The sequence below is a fragment of the Canis aureus genome, chromosome 30 (assembly GCF_053574225.1).
Source record: "Canis aureus isolate CA01 chromosome 30, VMU_Caureus_v.1.0, whole genome shotgun sequence".
Taxonomy (NCBI): domain Eukaryota; kingdom Metazoa; phylum Chordata; class Mammalia; order Carnivora; family Canidae; genus Canis; species Canis aureus.
In genome coordinates, this window is record NC_135640.1 from 16623662 (window position 1) to 16636485 (window position 12824).

General features: G+C 33.6%; 1 protein-coding gene and 1 non-coding gene across 7 annotated transcripts in view; one reads left to right on the forward strand and one right to left on the reverse strand.

Annotated features, from left to right (window-relative positions):
- NRIP1 (nuclear receptor interacting protein 1) overlaps nucleotides 1-12824 on the reverse strand; it is a 99035-nt gene that overhangs the window by 49594 nt on the left and 36617 nt on the right. For all 6 annotated transcript variants that reach the window (XM_077878828.1, XM_077878826.1, XM_077878825.1 and 3 more), the window contains exon 3: nucleotides 1037-1157. The gene's annotated coding sequence lies outside the window, so the exon portion shown is untranslated. The remainder of the gene's footprint in view (nucleotides 1-1036; nucleotides 1158-12824) is intronic.
- Nucleotides 8752-8860, forward strand: LOC144302122 (U6 spliceosomal RNA). Its single transcript, XR_013368997.1, has one exon. It is a non-coding gene; the product is annotated as a U6 spliceosomal RNA (small nuclear RNA).

The following is a 12824-nucleotide window of genomic DNA, read 5'->3' on the forward strand; positions in this document are numbered from 1 at the left end:
ACTAGCTTTTCTGAACATAACCAGAATAGTGAAGAGAAAGGAATCTGTATCATCACCGTGCCAACCATATTATACCTAAGATAAGGAACAAATTTGGCTCAAAGTTGCCATCCCCCTTTAGAAACATCAGAGGCCATTAAAACACCATGAATTTTAGGATATCTTATCTGCTTTCTTCTAACAAGAGTTTTCAGCTAGCTAATTGAAAGTGAACTCTTCACAACTAATTATGAGCACAATAATTAATCACTATGTCCTTTCCTGGTTTACTTGGAGTGCTTCTCTGCCCAGGCAAAAGCAGCACAAAGTCCAAGAGCTTAAGACAGGACAAATTCATTTAGGTTGTAGCTCTACTAGATAACAGGAGTGTTAATCCAAGGAGAATTAACCACTCACCCATCTCTTTCTGTTGTTCTGCCCACCTACTTGTGTTAATTTAGTCAGATTATTTTATTACTTCTTAGAAATGCTAATATACTATTTGCCTTATAAGAGGTAACCATTTTATATAATTCAAAAATCACTGACTTAGACTATAATAAACCCACAATAACCAAATATTGCTCCTATTTTTCCTCACAACAATAATTAACTTTTTATCTGAAATCAGATTGCTATTTCAGGTTTTATATTAACTGTCCATTTTCTCTGGTTTTTGGTAAAACAAATTAAGTATCATCAACACAAACACTATTTCTGATTTCAAGCTTCCCAATCCCCCTCTCCAGAAGTAATCTACATCCTTTAAATTCAGAAGGAAATTTTTTCTGTCTTTCTTATGGCACTTAGCCTCTTTCTACTGGTTGGTTAAATTTATTTATCTATACTTATACTTTCCCTGTAAGTTCTTTAAAATTGTATCTTATTCACTTTTTTTTTTTAAACCACGCTGTGCCTAATGAAATAATTTGACAGATAAAACACAAAAAAAGTAAGTCTGGTAATTACAAGCTAATTTATAACTAAGAGAGGATTCTTTAAAATATATTAAAATCACCATTATTGAGCCTTAAGAAGTCAAGAAAAATATTCTCACCATCTGTCTCTGAGTTTGTCTCTACTTTCTGAGAAAGGAAATCGGGAAGGCTGTTGTAAAGTAGCTCTGATGTCATCTGAAATCTTCAGATTCTCCGCTTCTCCTTCGGCCTAGCGTGCATCTGAGGAAAAGGAAAACCAGATTCTGGAATATCTTTTGTGAAGTTCTGTAAGCTATTCCCAGTATTTTTTCTTATTCAAGTTCAATGTAGAAGCAGTCATTTAACAGAGAAATACGGTTTTATGACTTAGGAAAACCTCATTAAAGGAAAGCATGTAACATTTGCTTTTTAGACCATGCATTTGATAAAAGTAGATGCTTCAAGCAAACAAACTGTGAATAAGATTTATAGTTGCTAGGATGTGCTTTATTAACCTGTTAATTTCAAATTTCTGTCAATTTAATCCAATTAAGCCACATCTAAAAATTCTAAACCCTCCCTCCCAAAGATACATATCCAAAAAGAAAAAAGAAAACTAACAAGGAAAAAAGGGAAGAAAAACATAGCTATAGTTTTTTAACTAAACCTTTCCTGTTACAAAATACTACCTATGTAACCTTCTAGCACAAAAATGTAATAAATATTATATGCCTTATGTCCATAGACAGACTTGTACACCAATCTCCAAAGCGGCTTTATTTTAAATAGCCAAAAACTGGAAACAACTCAAATGCCTATCAGTAGGTAAATGAATTATGGTATACCCACAGAACGGAATATTTACTACTCAGCAACAAAAAAGGATGCACAATTGATATAAGCAACAGCATGGATGAGTTTCAAAATAATTATGCTGAGTGCAAGAAGCCAGTCAAAAAGTAATATTTAGTATATAATTCCATTTGCAAAGAACTGTAGAAAATGCAAAGTGTTCCACAGGGAGAGAACACATTTCAGTGGCTACCTGGGGATAAAGGGGTAGGAATGTACAGGAAGGAAGGATTATAAAAGGATACTAACTGTGGCGATAGGTTCATGGGTGTATACATATGTCAAAATTGATCAAACTGTAAACCTTAAATATGCAGTTTATTAGATGTCAATTATAACTCAATAAAACAAAAAAAAATTAAATTTCTTAAAATGTTCCATGCACCTTAATGTAGCAATTCCAAGTCTAAGGTTTATCCTAATGAGAAAAAAAAATGGATATATACAAGTATTTAGCCATAAGTATGTCATTATATACATTGTTTTTAATAGTTCAAAAAATAACAAACAAACTGAAAACAGCCATTAGATGTCAAAATAAAAAGTTTGAGACTAGTTTAATAGATTCTGGTATATTACATGGGATACTAGGTAGCTATTAAAATATAAAAATTATAGGATAGCATTCCATATAACTCATATAATAAGTGATAAAAATAGGAAGCAGAACATTATGTTCAATTTAACCAAATTTATTTTAAAAATATATGAAAATAAATGTAGCAATTATTTCTTCATTTAGAGGTAATTTTTATTTTTCCTTTTTGCTGATTTATATTTCCCAGTTTCTATATAATAAACATGTATTACTTTGGTAATAAATAAAACAAGGGATGAAAATACCAATAGTCTACAACTGTCCATTCCCTAGCACAAGTAAAACACTCCTCATAGGTGGTGCATATTACAGAGTTCTGAGCTATCATGTCACCTCTACCAGTGACCTACTAAACAGTAGTGAGAAAAGGGCAGGTCTGACAGGATAAACTGGAGTAATAATTAGTAAGCTACGTGCTTTACAAAGTGCTTTCATGGACATGACCTCGTTTGATCTTCATAACTCAGTGAAATGAGCAGAGAAGGCATTATCCCATTTTATAGAAGGGAAAGAGACAATGAGCAAGGCCAGCTAAGTGTCATGTCCCAAAATTACAAATCTTGGATTTAAATTGAGCCTTGACTATAAATTCTGACAGGCATTCTAAGAGGAATAGGGAACAATCACTTCTGATTATTTATAACTAGAAGGCAGTGATTTATATGTGAATTTAAAAATAACCGTATTTGCAATTGTATTAGTATTCCTATTAGAATATGCTGGGGGCCTCAGGGATTTCCTAAATCCCTAGGGCCCAACCGTGGAAGCTATATCTTGGCAACCCCAGCTTGCCCCTAGTCAACATTACCTACTAAAGCACTGACATTCAAAAAGAATCTAATTGCTTAGTTTTCAGATGCATTTCTTTCCTTCTTGAAAAACAGAAAGTATCACCTTTTAGTTTAAAGCTGGTAAAAGAAAGTAACCATAACTATATTTATGAATCCTGCAAATAGTGACTTACAAGTTGATGTCAAAAGATCTAACTTAATGGTACTTTAAAATACCACCTTTTGGGCCAAACTTTTGTGTATACCTGTAGACAAGAAACAGTCTCCAACTTCAAGTATATTCAGTGAAGAAAATGATCCAACTCCTCACAAAAATATCAGTAAACATCTTTGGAGGCGTATTATTAACAAGCTGGTCAGCATCTACTAGTGAAGCTTTGAAGCATAAGGAATCCGTATAGCTAACCACTCCTACTAATACTCCCATGACTACCAGAAACTTAAAAGGTAATTAATTAATGGTAGCTCTTGTTTTCTGGGCACTTCCTGTGTTATCAGACACTCAACTAACCTCTTTATATACATGATCTTTAAAACAACCCTATGAGATGACTATTATCAACTCCATTTTATAGATGAGGAACCTGAGTTTAAGTTACCCCAAATCATAAAACCAGTAAAAGCTTAAAGTGGAATTCAAACTCTAGTATATTTTATTTCAAAGATGGGGCCTTTGTAGTTCTCTGGAATACAAATATAACTTTTCTCTAGTGTAAGCCACCTACAGTGGTCTCAACACTTGGCAATGAATGGTATGTGAAGTTCATGAGTCTATATTTTCCAAATAAAGAAAAAATATCCAGAGCCCACAATTTATGTCTGATACTTTGCCACATTCTAGAATAGTTTGCTTTAATAGCTGGTTTCTATTAAAGCATTGTTTTAACCCTTTTGAGCTGACATGATCACATGAAAGATAAATTAAAAGAGTATTTAAATAAAAGTTAGCAAAAGATAATATTAAAGAAACTACTCTCATAGATTAATATTTTAACACTGTCTTATATTAATAAATGAGTAAATTAGTCTTAAATCCAAGTCAGTGGAACTGAATTTGCCAGATGTTTTGGATCATGAAGACAGGAAGCATTTCTATGAATAAGAAAGTGTTTAAATGACTATTATAATTATAAGTAATGCAATATTTCTATGGAATATTATGCAATCATCAAAATATATAATTTCAAATAATATTTAATGACAGATACAATAAAATGAATGTGATTCTAAGGAAGCAAGACACTCAACTATTTATGTGTTAAGCTGAACAAAGCTTAGAGGTTAGGCACTGTGCTAGGTGTTGGAATTACAAAGTGAACAAGAAAAGCACAATCCCAAATGCTGGACTACTTCTCACTGTATTCTTTGCCTGATTAGGACTTTCAGGTTGTTTAAATATCAGTTTTAGTGTCATTTCCTCAGAGAAGCTTCTCATCACTTTTTGTAAAGTAGCTTCCCCTCTACCTCTTCCTTTGTTTAAACTCTTTATTTTGTTTTCTGTTTCCTTGATTTTCTTTTATCTGCATCTACTGAGATATTTATGAGGTTCTAGTCCTTCATTCTATTAATAAGGTATATTACATTAATCAATTGTTTCAGGGTGAAGACAACCATTCCTTTCTGAGACAAGCATATACAACTAGCATCATACTTAATGGTAAAAGACTGAATGCTCTGCCCTATAATGCTGGTAAAAAGGCAAGATGTCTCCTTTAGACATCACTATTCAACACTGTACCAGAGAGTTCACTCAGTGCAATCAGGCCAGAAATATAAAGACACATAGATTGGAAAAGAGAAAGTTAAAACTCTATTCGCAGGCAACATCATCTTGTATGTAGGTAATTCTAAGAAGGCTACAAAAAAGCTACTAAGAAAGTTTAGAAAGGTTGCAGGATATAAGCTCAAATGTAAAAATTAATTGCATTTCTATATACTAGAAATAACCCCAAAATGAAATTTTAAAAATTCCACTTACAATAGCAACTAAAAGAGTAAGAGACTTAAGCATAAATTTAATAGGGGTGCCTGGGTGGCTCAGCCGTTAAATGTTTGACTCTAGTTTGATTTTAGTTCAGGTCATGATCTCAGGGTCATGATATCAAGCTCCACATAGGGCTCCTGTGCTGGGTGTGAAAACTGCTTAAGATTCTCTCTCTCTCCCTCTCTCTCTGGTCCTATGCACTATCCCCACCCTGCTTGCTCTCTCTAAAAAAAAAAAAAAAAAAAAAAAAAAGTCAATTTAACAAAAGAAGTCCAAATCCTATGCACTGAAAAACTACAAAACACTGTTTAGAGAAATTACAGAAAATCTAAATAAATATGCATTCCATGTTCACATATCTAAAAGAACCAATGTTGTTAAAATGGCAATTATACAAATGAACATTCAGAAACCAAATAATCCAGTTAAAAAATGAACAGAAGAAATGAACAGACATTTCCCCAAAGAAGACCTCCTGATGGCCAACACATACATGAAAAGATGCTCAACATCACTTATCATCAGGAAAATGCAAATCCAAACTACAATGAGATATCACCTCACGTTTATCAGAATGGCTAAAATCAACAACACAAAAAACAATTGGTGTTCATGAGGATGTGGAGAAAAAGAACACTCCTGCTCTGTTGGTGGGAATGCAAACTGGTACAGCCACTGTGGAAAATGGTTTCTCAAAAAGTTAAAAATAAAACTACCCTACTATCCAGTAATTGCACTAGTGGGTATTTACCCCCCAAAATACAAGGCACTAAATCAAAGGGATACATGCACCCCTATGTTTATGGCAGCATTATTTATAATAGCCAAATTATGGAAGCAGCCTGAGTGTCCACTGACTGGCAGATGGATAAAAAAGATATGGGAGAGATATAGATAATGGAATATTATTCAGGCATAAAAAAAATTGATATCTTGTCATTTGCAATGGCATGGGTGGAGCCAGAGAGTTCAATGGTAAGTGAAATAAGTTAGAGAAAGACAAATACTATATGCTCTCACTCATATGTGGAATTTAAGAAACAAAACAATCAAGTGAGTGACAAAAAAGAGGGGGGGGGGAAGACAAAAAACAGACTTTTTATTGAGAGCAAACTGATGGTTACCAGAAGGCAGGTGGGTTGGGGGATGGGTGACATAGGTGATAGGATTAAGGAGTACACTTGTGAGGAGTACTAGGTGATATATGGAATTGCTGAATCACTACATTGTACACTTGAAACTAATATAACACTGTATGTTAACTATTCTGGAATTAAAATTAAAAAAAATAAAACATTCTTAGAAAAAAAAAAACGATGGCAAATCTCCCCAAACTGATCTATCAGTCCCAGTATACTTTTTTTTTTTTTTTTGGTAGGAATTAATTCTAAGATATATATGAAATCTAAATAAGGATTTAGAATATCCAAAACAATTCTGAAAAAGAAGATTAAAGCTTTAGGACTTAACTACCTAACTTCTATCCTTACTGTAAAGCTACAATAATCAACACAGTGTGATATTGGCAAAAAGACAGACACACAGATAATGAAATAGGATGAACCCAGAACAACTCTCACATTCATGGTCATCTGAATTTCAACAACTGTGCCACTGCAATTCAATGGGGAAGGAATGGTCTTTTTAACATATGATGCTGGAACATGTCAATAATCACATGCAAAAATAAATAAGTATAAATGTTTCAGAATTTACAAAAAAAAACTTAAAATCAATCATAGCTGGAATTATAAAACTAAAACTTCAAAACTTCTACGAGGCATAGGAAAAAATCTTGTGACCCTAGATTAGGTAAAGAATTCTTAAATAGGACAATAAAGGAGCAATCCATTAAAAAACCAAAAAACGGAAAAATTGGACTTCATCAAATTCTTCAAGTCATAACTTAGATAAAAGACAAGCCCCAGAATAGAAGAAAATATTTACAAATCATATACATGATAAAGAAATAGTATCTAACATATTAAAACACTGAGACCTAAAGAATAAGAAGATAAAATAATTTTTTTAACAGGCTAAAGATCTGAAGACATTTCACCAAAGATACATGATTATTTAGTAAACATACAAAAAGATGCTCACCATCTATCCCTAATAGAGAAATCCAAATAAAACCACAATGAGATTCCACTATACAACTCACTAGACTACCTATAACTTTAAAAAAACTAAAAAATCCAAAGTTTGGCAGGATAGAGAGAAATTGAAACCCTTATACATTGTTGATAGGACTATAAAATGCCACAGCCACTTTGGAAAACAGCTTGGCAGTTTCTTAACAGCATACTCATATATTTAATCACATGACCCAACAATTTCATTCCTGGTATCTAACCAAGAGGAATGAAAACATGGGTCATTTGTGTGCAAATGTTTATAGCAGCATCAATCATAATAGCCAAAAACTGTAAACAATCCAAATATCTATCAACTGGTGAAGGGATAAGCTTAAAGTAGTAACCAAAATAAAATAAATAAAAATTAATAATTCATGCAATAAGGATAAACCTAAGAAACATAATGCTAGTGAAGGAAGCTAGATATAAAAGACATATTTTTATGATTTTGTTTATATGTAAAATGTCTAGAAAAGTCAAAATTATATAGACAGAAAGCAGGTCGTCTCCTGGGACAGCAGAAGGGAACAGAAATTGACTGCAACAAATGTTCTACAGCTGGACTGTGGTGATGGTTGCACATCTAAACAAACGGACTCAAAATCATCATACTGAATGCTTAGAATGAGTGAATTGTGTAGTATGTAAACTATACCTCAATAAGGCCATAAAAAATAAAAAGGATACATTCTACATAGAACCACAAATTGTCTTAAAATGAAACTGAGGTTAAAATAAATTGCCATTTCTCCCATTATTTAAAATAATCATCATAAAGATAAACCTAATGTGTAACAATTACTCTTTGGAGAATGCAAAAGTAGTTTTAAGAGGACTATTCACCTGTCTCATATACTGCTGGTGGAAGGGTAAAATGGTACAACCGCTAAAGAGAACAGTTTGGGAGTTCCTTAAAAGTTAAATAGATAATTACCATATAACCCAGAAATTCTAACCTCTAAGGTATAAATAGAAAAGAAATGAAAACATGTCCATGAAAAAAATCTGTATATGCATGCTCATAACTGCATTATTCATGATAGCTAAAACCTGGAAACAATCTAAGTGTCTATCAGATGAATGGGCAAACAAAATATGATATACTCAATACAAAAGATAACATCCAGCCAATGAAAAGGGATGAAGTACTGATAAACACTACAACACAGATGAACCTTGAAAATTACTATACTGAGTGAAAGAAGCCAGTCACAAAAAAAAGACATGTACTGTATGATTCCATTTATGTGAAATGTCCAGAACAGGCAAATTCAAAAACAGAAAATAGATTCACAGCTGTCTAAGGACTGGGAGTGGGGAAGGAAAGGCATGGGTAGTGACTGCTAATGGGTGTGAGATTCTTTGTAGGATCATAAAAATGTTCAAAAATTAGATGGTGGTATTGGTTGCATACCTGCATGACTATAAAGAACAGTTGAAACTGATGAATTTTATTGTATGTGAACTGTATCTCAATAAATTTATTTAAAAAGATGATTATTGTGCTCACTTCAACTACTAAAATCAGAACAATACAGAGAAGATTAGAATGGCTCCTGCAGAAGGATGACACGCAAATTCGTGAAACGCTCCATATTAAAAAAAAAGAGATGGATTATTAACCTAGGATTTATTAAAATATCAAAAAAATTTCAGAGTAAAATTCTGGATTTCTAATCTTGTTTATTTGTTTTTCAGCATTTCTAACATTTACTTACACAAGTATATTCATGTTTAGTTCATTGTGGCTAAATATAAATCACTTCTAAAAAATCAACTGCATTTTTACACACTAGTAACAAACAGAAAATAACATTTTAAAAACATCCAACAAAAGGGGCACCTGGGTGGCTCAGTCCTTAAGCATCTGCCTTTGGTTTAGGTCATGATCTCATGGTCCTGGGATTGAGCCCCACAGGGGCTCCCTGCTCAGAGTGGAGCCTGTTTCTCCCTCTCCCTGTGCCCTTCCACCCCGCTTGTGTTCTCTCTTAGTATCTCTCTCTCTCAAATAAATAAATAAAATCTTAAAAAACAAAAACAAAAAACAATCCAACAACAAAACGTACCTGAAGAATAAAAATTAACTTGAAAATATATCAGAAGACATTAAGTACAACCAAAATAAATGGGAGGACATACCATATTCATGATTGAAAGACTCAGTATCACAAAATCACAATTCTGTGATACATTTAATGCAATGCCAATCAAAGTCCAAAAGGTTTTATAAGTGGAGTAGCAAAAGCCCAAACAGACAAGCCATCCAGCCAGAAACAGAATAGAGTAGGGAACTTGCTGTATCTACACTAAGATTTATTATAAAGCTGTACTAATGAAATTAGTGTGCTTCCAGAAAAGAGACATACTGACTGCTAGAGAAGAAACACACCTTCATATAGAACAAAAACAATATTTCACAAAGGTCATAACATTGCAGATCACTGAAGGAAAGAGGAATCATTCAACAGTGCTGAACAAACTGGTTATTTTTGGGGGGGAAGAAATTGGATCCCTCCTATGTAAAAATTCCATAGGGATTAAAATTTTAAATAGAGAAGACAAGTCTTTAATTTTTTTTTTTAAGATTTTATGTATTTATTCATTAGAGGCTCAGAGAGAGAGAGAGAGAGAGGCAGAGACACAGGCAGAGGGAGAAGCAGGCTCCCTGTGGGGAGCCTGATGCAGAACTGAATTCCAGAAACCTTGGATCATGACTTGAGCTGAAGGCAGAGACACTCAACCACTGAGCCACCCAAGTACTCCAAGTCTTTAATATTTTTAAATAAAACTTAAAGGACTATCATTATGAACGGAGTATGGAAGGTTTAAAACTTAAAACACAGAAAGGGCTAACTATAAATATATGAATAATAAATTCAACTACCTTATCATTAAAAACTTCCATTCATCAACAAATACAACAAGAAAAAATAAAGAAGATTAAATACAATACCACCAAGCACATTGCCAAAAACAAAAACAAAAACAAAAAACGAAAAAACCACTACAGTATCCAGAATGTACGTGTGTGTGTATATCCTTTAACATTTTATTTAAAAATAGGAAAAGCGTACGGGTGCCTGGGTAGTCATTTGGTTAAGCATCCAACTCTTAACTTCAGCTCAGGTCATAATCTCAGGGTCAGGAGATCGAGCCCTGTGTAGGACTCCATGCTCAGTGGGGAGTTTGCTTCAGATATTCTTCCTCTCAGGCTGCTCCCTCTGCTCACACATACACACTCTCACTCTCTAAAATAAATAAATAAAATCTTTAAATAAAAATAAAAATAGGCAAAATACAAAAAAGTATCCCTCATGAAGGGTATCAGGGTCTGAGCAGGATGAGGCAGGCACTCAAGCTGGAAAGGAGGGAACAGTGTGACATGGGAGTCAGAGCCCAAACTTTCGCAGAGTGGTATGGGTTAAGCAGGACCTGCACAACAGATGTCAATGACTGATCAGGGGGAGGAGAGTGCCCACAAAAAGATGCACTGGACTGTACCTGTAGGAACTGACATAGGGTTGAAGGGGGCTTCCGCATGAAGGGTCTTCAAAACTTAAGAATTTGGGGAGGCGAGTGCAATGAATATGGCAGGTAGATTACATACAGTGAGACTGGTCCAATAAGTAAATTTAGGTTAATAATAGGCAAGTTTCTCACTTTTAGAGAAGGGGATATATAAAAAAGGAAGAAAATGTGATTAAACTCTATAGTGTAGGAATGAAACTGGAAGTAGCAGTCAAAAAGACACAGAAGCCAACCTTAAAGGAATCCCATTGGCTGAATCTGGGCAAGATGAGCATCAAAATAAATAACAACAGTAACTGATTATAGCTCACTGAATACAAGAAAGAATCATGAATTTGTACTGATATAAATTAATTAATAAGTTTGATGAGGAAGGAGATCGTCACATAGTCTTAGAGCACTTCCACACAAAACAATTACTAAAACAGAGGGAAAATGAGTGATTTCACAAGAGAGAAACGTGACAGACACCATCTTCATCATGTAATCAAGTTAACATAAACACTAATGCGTCAAAATGAAAATCATGTGTCACCTGATAAGATACTAAGAGAAGACACAGCATAACGTCTGAGGTATTCCTGCCAAATATTCATAACTTGCATGTAATCATTAGGAAGCAGCAGACAAATCTAAAGGAAGAGAGTTCTACAAAATAAGTGGCCTATGCAGTATAGTCTTGGAAAGTGCCAAGGTCTTGAAAGTCAAACAAAGACTGAAGAACTGTTCCAGATTGAAGGAGACTGAAAGGATGTGACAAGTAAAATGAAGGCGTGCTTCTAAACTAGATCCTTTTGCTATAAAGGACATTATTGGGACTACTTGTGAAAATTGAATGAGATCTGAGGATTAGATGGTAGTAATGCATCAATGTTAATTTCCTGATTTTGATGGCTTTATTGTAGCTTATAGGACAATGTCCTTGTTTGTAGGAAATATACGCTCATTTATTCAAGGGTGATGAGGCATCACATCAAATCTTCACAGGAAAAATTTTTCTTTCTTATGTTGTTACTTAAAATTGAAAAAAATTAGAAATAAATATATTTAATGCATAGTTTTAAGTACATACTGGACAAAAGACATAAATGAGCAATTCATGAAAGTAAAACACCAATGGTGAGTAATCACATGAAAAGATGTTCAACCTCATTAGCAATCAGAGAAAAGCAAATGAAGACATAGTAAAGATGCCGTTTTGTAGCTACAATATTGGAAAAAGTTAAGTGGCCTGAGATTTCCAAGTTTTGGCAATGATTTGGTTCACTGGGAGCTTCTGTGGTGTATTAGTGGTATATAAACCACTAATTTGTGATCCAATGACTTCGGAAAACAATTGGCATAAATTTGTATAACTGATTAATAAACTCATATAAGTAATCATAATTCTCTATACCTCTACTCTTAGGTATATATTCTAGAGTCTTACACATGTGCACTAGAACATACATAAAAGAATTCAGACATAAGCAATAATTGTAATAGCAAAAACATACCTGTATCAGTGTACAGAAGTACACCAATCTCAATATAGATATATCAAAAACAAAACAGGCATACAAAAACATCCAACAGCAACAACAATCCAGATGTCTACCAATGGTACAGTAAATAAATTCAGACAATGGAGTATTACTCAGCAGTAAAATAAATGAATTGCAAACTACATACAATAAATAAATTTCAAAGAACCATAATGAACAAAAAAGGCAAGTTTCAGGCAACTATGCACCCTTTTTATAAATCTTTACAAAAAGTAAAATTAAACAGCATATTACTTAAAGATCCATGTGATAAAACCAGTATTATTAAAAAGTAAGTGATAAACACAAAATTGAAGACTGATTAGGGAATCAGGGAAGGCATTAAGGGCAGGGCCATGGGCAAGAAGGGATATATGCTAATAGATGCACACTTTCTCAGTCAAGTTCTGGTTGGTGGATTCTTGCTGGATCATTTTAATATTATGCTTTATAATATAAATATATTTCTATTTGCATAATAAAAAATAAGCTGCCATGTTGTGGCAAAATAGAG